Source organism: Amblyomma mixtum, chromosome 4 (assembly GCF_055824585.1).
Source record: "Amblyomma mixtum isolate Tamu chromosome 4, ASM5582458v1, whole genome shotgun sequence".
In the NCBI taxonomy this organism is placed as follows: Eukaryota; Metazoa; Arthropoda; class Arachnida; order Ixodida; family Ixodidae; genus Amblyomma; species Amblyomma mixtum.
The window spans coordinates 136,701,749-136,713,619 of record NC_143015.1 but is presented as its reverse complement, the minus strand read 5'-3'; positions in this window follow the sequence as shown (position 1 = coordinate 136,713,619).

The following is an 11,871-nucleotide window of genomic DNA, read 5'->3' as shown; positions in this document are numbered from 1 at the left end:
TGCCTTTCTCTTTTCATTTCATCACTCATCTTTTAAAGAAACCTAATATTTTGTCCCCTAAAAACTGGCGCTATCTTTGGACACATTTTTCTGTACTGTAGCTGCCTCTCGCGTTTTTTTTTATCTGGTCACTCGATTACTTGAGCATCCTGCCAGTGGATAATAAAAGGAGTTTCAGTTCTGAGCAATCTAGAAGAATTTGGTCGACGATAAATTACAGAGGTTCCTACGGTCTTGCATTATGAGCTAGCACTGCAACCTCTTTCAGTCGTCCTCATAAGAAGCACTTAAAGTACAGAGTACAGTGAAAACGAGTGACAGAGCAGCCTTAATTTTATCGCTTCAACTTTAAGCAGTGAGGCTTCAGAACCGCAGAAAGCCAGCCAGGTACGCTTCTGGCAAAACTGATGGCGCATAGAATTCACCCTCCGCTCACTGTTCAAGCAGCTGTTGCATTTCCGCGCATGGTTACACCTCCCGAACACAGGTGGTAGCGACTATCAGGCGTCACAAGGCAAACTTTCTCTCTGCACAAAGTGTACCTGCAGTGAATAACCTCGATGTCACGACCTCGCAAACTTTATTGCCATTTTTTCTGCCTAGTATCTCCCATCTTACAGTATAGGGGTGGAAAGTTCAAGGGACACAGCTGTGCAGATGAAAAAAAAAAAAATTTCAGCCCTGCCACACAATAAAACGCGTGAAGCGGCAACGAGTATGGGGGACCTGCATGCCTCATACGACGGTATAAGTGCAAGGCAGCTGCGATGAAAGGTAATGCCAGAAAACATTTATTGCGGAGTGCCTGTATCCTTAAACTTTTGCGGCCGAGGTACATTTGATAAGTACTTAACAGCGTGTGCGCAGCGCTTTTGTGCCGCTACTGCATCTGAGTAATGGTTTATGGTTTCCTTTATTGGGGTTTAACGTCCCAAAGCGACTCGAGTTATGACGAACGCCGTGGTGAGGGGCTCCAGAAATTTCGACCACTTGGGGTTATTAAAATGCACTGACACCGCACAGTACACGGGGCTTCAAAATTTCGCCTCCATCGAAGTTCGACCACCGCGGCCGGAATCGAACCCGCGCCTTTCGGGCCAGCAGCGGAGTGTGCCATAACTACTGAGCCACCGTAACGGCTCTGCTCGGAAGTGGCATCCTTCAATCTATACAGAGCGCAAGAATAGGGTAAAAATCAGGTGTTATCAGAAAAAACTAAGCACATTGCTTATAAAGATGCGTTCCACCGAAGAATGATTAGATTTTCTCGGCAATCCTCGGAATGCTCGATTTGGCTCGTAGTCCCCTATCTGTTTGCAGGCCTACCATTTCAAGGATGGCTCTGCCCGTGGTGAAAAACCTGGAAAACCCTGCTGCGGAGCGAGGCCCTTGCTCCACAGCAACAAGCCATTCCCCTGGCGGAAGAAGCCGCGAGGAGTCAATACCTCCTTGCCTGCTTCTAATCGCGGAGGTCCCGGCCACCGTCACCCGGGCCTGCGTGCCAAGGACACGGAGTAGGGGCTCTTTATTTTGTGGATACTATAGTTGGTATCATCATCATCATCATCCACCGAAGAAAAAATAAAGTATTGAAAAAGGCAAGCAATGCGTCAAGTTTCTTTGGGATGAAGCTGCACTTTCTTTCTTACTCGAAAGAACGGCTGCTGGAAACAAACCTTGACTAACTAGCACGCTCTGCTCAGTCTTACCTATAGTCGCATCTAGCAACGCTTGTAACGCACTATGAATCATCGAGTGAAGTAGTAGTAAGTAGTATAGTACAAGACCTTTATTCGGCCATAATTTACAGGCCGATCATGTCGACCCCCTGGGCGACCAGAAGTCGCTGTTCTTCCTCCTATTCAGCGCCAAGCCAGTTGAGCCAGGTGGTGATGGATAGAGATGGTGGGGGGAAGGAACCCGACTGCTGAGCAGCCGGGCAATAGAAGAGGCAATGTGCCAGGTCCGCATGGCTACAGGGGCAGTTGGGACAGGAAGGGTCCGATCGATAACGATAGAGGAAGAGGCGACACGGGGTGATGACTGCATTCATTTGGATGTGCCGAAGAAGGCGAGCCTCCGGCACCGTGAGTGATGGATGAGGGGGAGGGTAAAGGCGTTTGTCGAGGCGGAGCTCGAGGTAGGCCTCTTTTATGGTGCGGCGAAGGGTGAGCCTCCCACCACCCTCCGAGGGCTTGGGCCAGGCGATCAACGGTGTCCGGAAAAGTAATTATTCAGGGATGAAGCGCAAAACCGATAGCTGTGACACTAACGCAGAAAAGTACAGAACAAGTAGGAAAATTCAAACGACCAAGGAAACGAAGCTACACGCAAAGCGTTGCTATTTAACTACCATGTTGTGTTCTGCCCGCGTCTTTCGGGCCAGCAGCCGAGCGCCATAACCACTGAGCCACCGCGGCGAATTCAACGCTTAGCGTGCACTGAACGAATTGGCAAAAACATCCTGCGTAACCCAATGAGAGTCCCAATCAAGAGCCGACCGGTTCAATTCGTGCGTATTTAGTAAGCGTGCTTAGTGCTACAGGACACGCATCGTCCTTTATTCCTCCGATCAGGGCAAGCGCTAAAAGCTCTTTGCCTTGCTACAATCACTCCCCCTCGCAACCCCTTCATGCAAATCTCTTTATAGCATACTGCCCTTTGAATGCATTTCGAAGAAACAGCCAATTTTGAACTAATCAGTCCCCCTGCGAAAGAAAGCTACAAACGTTTCTTTTTTTTCAAATCTTATTTTAGAAACACTAGCAGAGCTCCAGCCAGCTAAATCAAAACATTCTTTGTGAAGTCATCTTACCAGCTCTAAAGCGTTCATATTATGAACCGAGTATGAAAAACAAAAGTCAATCAATAGTAAATTGGTAAAGTGGTTTTTGGGGAAATTAAATCACAGTATCTGTCTCACTTATCTCGGCGAACACCTGAACTGCGCCGTAAGGGACAGGAGGAAAGTGGGATTGAAAGAGAGGTGCCGTAGTGGAGGTCTCCGGAATAATTTCGACCACCTGAGGATCTTTAACGTGCACTGACATCGCACAACAAATGCTCGCCCTTTGCCGTCCGCCTCCATCGAAAGGCAGCCGCCGCGGTCGGTTTCGAACCCAGGTATTCCGGCTCGCTAGACGACCGCCGCGGCGCATCAGTCAATTGTACGAACAGCGAATTCCGCACAAGTATTGTTTCCTTTCCTAAAACCAGATGTATGCCGTCGAATGCTCTCAAATGCTTTAGCTTCCAGTCCACCTCTTCGAGTGGTTGTTCCAAACAGCCTCTCCTCAGCGTTTGGTACGATTTACGTTAGTTATCTGCCAAGGCAACTGCACTGGAGCATTCGCGAACGTTGACGGGTTTCTATCATAGGGCGGAGAGCTCCTTCCCAACCGCTTTATCACGGCCCGCAGAAAAGGCTTCTTTCTTGTTTCTGCGTGAAACCAGCCTATAGACGGTATTCCGTTGAGCACTTACGGAGGTTGCTTGTTCTCGTATGTGTAATGTTCCCTAAAAAGTTAGAGGACAAAGAGTTTCCCTCTAGGCTATCTCATGTTGATCGGTTTGGGTCACCAGCGTTCAGAATCTCTTGACGGTAAGAGAAACTCTTGTCCACGTTCCTTCGAAAGCTAGCATTTCCAAGCTTACTTCATGACCACCGTTAACAAGCCTTAGAGGCAACCCTTTGGGCTGTTAATTTCTCACTAAGGCTGCACACGCACGTTTAAATCCTCTCCTTCACATGACGTGTTCTACTCACTGCGTTATGAAATACAAACCCTCTCATTGTAACCTTCTCTCAACACGCTTCAACCTACCAGACCGCCTCGGTAGCTCAGTGGTTACGGCGCTCGGCTGCTGACCCGAAAGACGCGGGTTCGATCCCGGTCTGGGCGGTTGCATTCCGAGTGAGGTGAAATGCTAGATGCCCGTGTACTGTGCAATGTCAGTGCACGTTAAATAACTCCAGGCTGCCGAAATATCCGGAAACCTTTAATGCAGCGTTCCTCATAGCCTGAGTACCTGTGGGACGTTCAACCCCCCTAAAACCATAAACCAAACCTTCAGCTATCCCTCTCTATAGAGTTCAAGGTTAGAGGAGTTCTGCAGCCAATCTCCGGAATCTTCCTCATATTAAAGTATTGCACGATGTCTTCTATAAGGAACGCTCCTTTTTCTGTACTCGTATATACCAAGTGGAAACGTCCAGTGCTCGCGTATAACCACGTCCTCGCAATAAAGGGGACATTGGACACCATTCCTCATTTTTATGTGCACTTCAAAGAGTAGCAAAGGTAGCCTAGCTTAAGGCGAAACCAAGCAGACTTACATTTGTGGACGCGGAGGTACACGCAAACAGCAAGGAATAACTTTGGCGTGTGTGTTTGGCACCCAACTCTCGATTTCTTTGTATCGTCTTGCGGAGTAGACACCGATGCCCTAGTGAAGCAGATACACTTTGCGCACGTTTCTTTCATGATCCGGTACATTTTGCGGGGAAAGCAATGCAATTTTTTATCATTTCAGCCACTCGAATCGGCTGTACCTTTTGCAGATGATTTAATTTTAGCACACTAAAACAGAGGTAGACAGTTTCGGTGTTATTGCCCCCATGTTTTGCAGCAGTCCGGACGACCTCGATAAACCTAGTTGTCGTCGGAAATAGATGGTGGAGATAAAGGTAAGGTTATTGTCCTGAACACTGTTCAAACCTCCGGGTAGATAAGAATTCATTACAACAACAATACATGTAGTAATATTTCAGCTTAGAGCTAGCCAAGGTACATTTCAGCTCGAAGCTGTATTTTCGCATTTTGCCACAGCGCCCTTAATAAAGTGAAAGTATTTCCTTGTGGCTTTTGCCCATATGTGCTGCGTTTTTCACACAAGATGTCTTGCAATTTTTAAAAATAGGCATTTGGTGTTAAAAGAACCCTTCCTTCGCTATAACTTTTTCATCGGTGGTGCGCATCAGAACACAGCTAATACGTGCGACTAGTAGGCTTGTTAACCAATACTGAGTACGTAACTCTAGCTTTTGCTTTTTCTCGTTCATTGAGAGCCGTGTACCACACCGTAAGTGCTATCCATTTCAGACTTTAGAATTTCGAAAACGCAGTTACCCTCGGTTGAGAGACGCAACAATTTTTTGCCAATTCGATAAGTTCCGTGCACTAGAGGGGATTGTTTGTTTGCAAGCTTTTATGTATTTTGGCGCGATGTAGTTAACAATTGTTACGTCACAGCATCGTTGGGGACTGTATTTTCGAAATTCTAAAGGCTGATGTGAATATTACTGACAGCGGGCTACACGCCCTTCGGTAATCAAGGAGGCTAACAGTGATACTAAAAAACCTGAGATGTTGAACATTATTTAGCCAGCCAACTAGTTAGCAAGTTTTAGCTGCATTATGACGCGCTGCACCGCTGACAATGCCGAGGAGGAAAATAAGCTCGCTCTTCTAAATAAAGAGCTTATTTTAAAAAATTGCAGATCATTTTAGGAGAAATACCTGGTACGTTCACTTCAGCGATAACAGGCCGCTGCATTTGACCACTCTTACTTGCCGGACCTCCATCAGTTCTCCTGACTTTAATCAGTTGCTGGCAGGGCAGTGCAAAACTTCTAATCCGCAGGTATGAATGTTTTCGCTCAGAAGCCCAAATATCTATTGGAAAGCTGAAATAATAAATTGAGTTTACAGCCGGGCTTTAAAGGCTAGATGCACTGAGCCCTTGGTAACCCATATGAGAGCAACCTAGCTATAAACTTCAGCTGTGTTAACGGGATGCTAAGAAGAAATTCATTAGTTTTGTGCGTTGTAAACATTGGCTTCGTGTCTGTTTCTAGCAATGTTCAGGCTTATCAGGCAACAAGATATGCATTTATTCCTGATAAAATCTCATTTCAGAAATATTCCAGCAACTTCTTTCAAACTCGTTATCGCAATGCCACAGAGACTCCGTGATACCGATTGAAGATGAATAGCAGAGTACACTGGCTTCGAGAATCCTTGACTTACTGTACTTAACTTGCTAGAACGGCCGATGACAGCGAAACCTGCATTTAAAATATTAACCTTTTCTAGCTTGTAGACACTCTGTGTTTAGGAAAACTATGCTCTTTGTCCTTGCAGCAAGGTAAGATTTCAATACCAAACAACCTCACGCTTTCCTGAATGTTCTCTTTTTTATATTCTCTTTGCCGTCTAGCACATGGATTCGCGCAACGAATGTACCAAATATGAAGGATTACCTACGACGACTATGACGGCAATTATTTATGACAATTCCTTCATATCAGGGAAGCAGAAAGCCTCGCATATGACCTCATGGCCTCACTATCGTGGATAGATGGATGGACTGTTGTTAAGAGCCTCTCCTCATAAACTGGGTACTGTCAAGAGTCACTGAGGTTCGTAGGAGTGGTAATGTGGGCTTCTTGGTTCACGATCATGTTGGTAAATACGCGAACACTGGACAACAGCGCTTTTTTTAGGACGAATGGAAGCAGGCAGGAACTGAACTACCCTTAAACAACAGGAAGTTTTCTGTCCTTACAACAAAATTTGTAGATTTGCTCATGAACTTGCGGTAACAACAGAAATGTTTCTAGTAACAACTAAATTTGGCGCAATTACTGCAGTAAAGTACTACAACCCTACAGAATACAGAAACTAATAAAAGGAAAAACTTGAGTACTAGAAAATAATACAAAAACACAACAGAAAATTCCGTCATTGCGATGAAATGACAAAACGTTTTGTCGTAATTCTTGCGTAGTTGCGTCGTTTCTTTCGATTGGGAAGTAAAGCAAGTACGTCTTGACAATTTCATTCCTATAATCTCTTGCGATGTGTTGGAACACTGATGGAGTGAGCTGACGGTGTTTATAGTTTTTTATGCTTTGAAAGCGGCCTAACATTAAACTTTGGAAACTTATCATAACATTGCATCTTTGCTTCTCATTAGGTGAAGTAAATTCACTTTCTACTAAACTACTGCACTACTTTTACTAAACTAAATAGACTTTTTTACACCAAGTAGGAAACGGGCACAAAGCGAAGTTTACGCGAGAAGCGTATTGAAATAATAATTACACAAAAACTAGTTATTGGGCACGAACATATTCCACTAGGGGTTGCTGGCCGACTTACGGGAGCCGTTTGCAGTAGTTCGGGCATAGAGAACGGCTATTTGCACTGCCAGTGTTATACACCTGCTTCACGCCGTGATGTTATTTCGATGCGATGGCGCTTATGTCAGTAACAACTTTCGTACGATAGGCATGACAGGTTCTGCTTAGGAATGCCTTCCACAGCTGCAGCAGTTACCGCCGACACTACGTGACAACCACGGCTAAACGTGGCTGCACCTTGCGCATGCGCAGTAGAGGCAGCATAGCGACCAGCTGCAACACTGTGCGATGCAGTTTGTATCTAAAATTAACAAATAAAGTGTGTCCCATGAGGTAAGCGGCATATATTACTGCAGGAGGCAATGAGCCGCGATAGCGGAGTGCGAAGCCTTGATGCAGATGGTGTCTATAACCGGCGTCATATCGAGTAAACCGTTAGGCTTAATAGCTGGTATACGAGCACGCGATTTTTAAAATTGCGAAATAAAGAGACACATTTAGCTGCACACGTAGTATAGCTAGGAGCAGTTGTGCCGCACACACCGTGCCGGTCGCCTCACTTGCTGCCAAGGAATGCATTTTTTCGTTAGCATGCCACATATTAAAATACATCAATCTTTACGAACATGTGAGGTCATGTTGACGGATTTAAAAAAAAACGTTATACATAAACAGCGCATGTCCAACGTTTTTGGACAAAAATTTCAGTATTGAAATGATTTAAGTTACTATCGTAAAAATGTTGAAAGTAATTGTCTGTTCTACCAAAGCGTAGCAAAATCATTCTATTAAAGTGCTTCCATCTCTCGCATAGTGTAGTTAACACTGCCTTAGAAAACCAGTGATGAATGTTTTGGCAAAAACTACTGCCCTGTCGAGGGGCAATCTGCGAACGTACTCATTTTTATAGCGAATTTTTTGAATATATGAAAAAATTCCCTCGATAATTTCTTTCCTTTTCAAAAGTGCTTTTTTCCAAAATTATTTGGTACGTTTCCCGCAGCAAAAGAGTACATCCTTCAGAATTTTTACGAAAAAAGCTCAAACTCGAAGTTTTCGTACCATTTACGAAAGCACTGGACTCCCACAACAGAACCCTTCTAACAGAGCAGCTGAAGTACTATGGTAGTGAATATCGCTGACGTCATCTTTACCATTACATTTCGCGCATGGCTTATGGGGGTTTATTAACGTCCCAAAGCGACTCAGGCTATGAGGGGTGCCGTAGTGAAGGGTGGCGGAAGTTTCCACCACCTGGGGTTCTTTAACGTGCACTTACATCGCACAGTACACGGATCTCTAGAATTTCGCCTCGAACTAAATTTGGCCGCCGCGGCCGGGATCGAACCCGTGTCTTTCGAGCCAGCAGCCGAGAACCATAACTACTGAGCCACCGCAACGGTGTGTATGCGTAAAACTTTGATCTGAAACAACCCCAGTGAGTTAGACCTTCGAAAATATCATAAAAAAACAATCAACGACAGCGGAGAATGCACTTAACAGCGACGTTATAACGGGCTCAAGGAAAATAAAAGCACAAATAAGATGGGTAAAAAGCAGCTGAAAACGTGATATTTCCACGAAAAGCCGATGGAATTAGTTAATGTAACTCAGTCGTTGCTTTGGAAGCAATAAGCAATGGCGTCCGCTCCTCTGCCTGTGAAAATATTTGACGCAGTCAGCCGAAAAGGGAAAGCTGCTCATAAACTCTGTGCTTCCTCGAAAACAACATACAATGGCAACAATTATTCGTATCCGACAATTTGCGTTCGCAACAGCTGGAACAAGTGAACGCTGCGCGGTAAGCAAGCAGTGCACATCCCGTTTCAGTCGAGGCTGCTAGCATGCGCGGTTTTGTTTTCGAGAAAGCGTGTGCGCACCTGGGCTATATTCGACGCAATTAAAAAAAAATTCTGGAGAACTCGTTGTCGCTCGCAACTGCTTTTCCACGTGCTGGCATACAAAGAATGTGAACTATAACACGCATTTCTTTTCGCACCATAATTTTAGTCCCCGTTCAGACCACTGTTGCTACCACACAGACAAGCTGGATACAAAGCTGTCGAAGCCTAAGATTAAAATGCTTATTCGTGCATGCTTGTGCCCGAAATAAAGAATGAGCTCAGTAGCGCCTATGGAGAGAAGTACTATTAGCTATCGGAAGTTTTGTAAGCTGTGAACATCGCTGTTAATATTGTTACGGGGAAATACTATTTACATTTATTTACAAGCGGTAGGTGAATAGTTCCTAGCGGCGAGCATCAGGAAGCACCAACGCCAGCAGGAAGCACCAACAACCTCTTCTTCTTCGTGCGACCCTTTCACGCCGGAGGCCACTTCGACTTCCACTTCCTCTTCGTCGTAGCATGACCCCCGGCGGCATGAGCGCCGCCCCGGCGTTAGGCCGGTGATAGAGGAGCGGCGTGGTAGGGCTTGAGGCGCATAACGTGAACAATGTCGGTGGGTGGTGTACATGAAGAGGATGCAGGTGTATGAGGAGCAACTTCATACGTGACATCGGTGACCTGACGCACAACACGATAAGGACCATGGTAGGGAGACAAAAGTTTTTCAGAGAGACCGACGCGACGGGAAGGGGACCACAGAAGAACGAGCGACCCCGGTTCGTAGGTGACATGACGATGGCGATTATCGTACAATGACTTCGGCGCTTGTTGGGACGCTTGGAGCCGAGTTCGGGCGATTTGGCGAGCGTCTTCAGCTTGAGCAATGGCGTCCCGGGCGAAGGCCGTGACGGGACGGTCAGCGGATGGCACGAGTGTGTCCAATGGCAGGACGGCGTGTCTGCCGTATAAGAGATAGAACGGAGAGTAACCAGTTGTGTCATGCCTGGAGGTGTTATAAGCGAACGTCACATAGGGCAAGGCGAGATCCCAGTTTTTGTGGTCGAGGGAGACGTACATATACAACATAATTAAATTCAAAGGTGCCAAACCATACGCACACACACACACAGGAGAAGAAAGACGAGACAGAGCGCCTCCTGTGTGTGTGTGTGCGTATGGTTTGGCGCCTTTGAATTTAATTATGAATAACTACCAACTAGCCCAACAACAAATTCTTCTAAGATAGACAACATGTCTGTTAATGTTCGATTCAAACGTTCGTTTAGCCCGTTTGTCTGGGGGTGGTGTGCTGTGGCAATCTTATGCTTGGTAGAACACGAACGCAGGATGTCGTCGACAACTCTGGACAGGAAATAGCGTCCGCGGTCTGTGAGTAATTGACGAGGGGCACCATATTGTAGAATAAGACTGTGCAAAAGAAAGTCAGCGACATCGGTCGCGAAGCTCGTAGGCAGCGCACGGGTGATCGCATACCGAGTGGCATAGTCTGTGGCTACTGCGATCCACCTATTTCCGGAATCCGAGGTCGGGAATGGTCCGAGGAGATCGAGCCCTACACGGTGGAACGGCTCCACAGGCACGTCTATAGGATGCAGAAGACCAGGAGGTGGTGCCGAAGGCTTCTTTCTGCGCTGACAAAGGTCGCAATTGGTGACGTAATGCCGGACTGTACGGTATAATCCAGGCCAAAAGAAACGGCACCGTATGCGGTCGTAAGTTCGTGCCACACCCAGGTGGCCAGCTGCAGGCAGGTCATGGAGTTCTGCAATTATAGAAGACCGCAGCTGCTGGGGAATGACTAGAAGGAGTGATGGCCCGTCAGGACGGAAGTTGCGGCGATAGAGAATGTCATTTTTAGTAACGAAGAGCTGCAGGGAGCGCTTCAAGCTTCCAGAGCTGAGGCCCTCGATGATGGTTTGCAAATATGGGTATTTGCGCTGCTCCTCGGCGATGTTGTGTAGATCAGAAATGCCAAACAGGGAAGGGATATCGTCAGTGTCACTGAGAGCAGGTGGCTCGACAGGGTACCGAGACAGGCAATCAGCGTCTTGATGGAGACGTCCAGACTTGTACACGACAGTGTACGAATATTCCTGAAGGCGTAGCGCCCAGCGGCCAAGACGCCCAGAAGGATCTTTCAGCGAGGACAGCCAGCATAGGGCGTGGTGGTCCGTGACAACATAAAAAACACGCCCGAACAAGTATGGCCGGAATTTAGCTACAGCCCAAACCAGAGCGAGGCACTCACGTTCCGTAATGGAGTAATTTCGCTCGGCAGGTGAAAGCAGGCGGCTAGCATACGCAACCACGTGGTGTGGGCCCCGGGAGCGTTGAGCCAGCACGGCTCCGATCCCGTAGCCACAGGCGTCCGTGCGGAGTTCAGTAGGGGCCGGGGATCAAAATGTGCCAGAATCGGGGATGATGTCAGCAGGCGGACAAGCGTGGAAAACGCATTTTGTTGATCAGAGCCCCAGGTAAAGTCTGTGTCCGTCTTCAGGAGGTCAGTGAGGGGACGAGCAATAAGGGCAAAATCTTGAATAAAACGGCGAAAGTAGGAGCACAGCCCAAGAAAACTGCGCACGTCTTTCTGAGAATTTGGGCGAGGGAACTGTTGCACCGCTGCAATTTTAGCAGGATCAGGACGTACACCGGAGGCATCGACGAGATGTCTCAGAATGGTGAGTTGCCGGCGGCCGAATTGGCATTTGGACGAGTTGAGCTGGAGCCCAGCCGTACGAAAGACAGTCAGGATACTCCTGAGACGTTCAAGGTGCGAGGCAAATGTGGGCGAGAAGACAACATCGTCAAGGTAGCACAGACACGTAGTCCACTTAAATCCGCGAAGGAGTGAGTCCATCA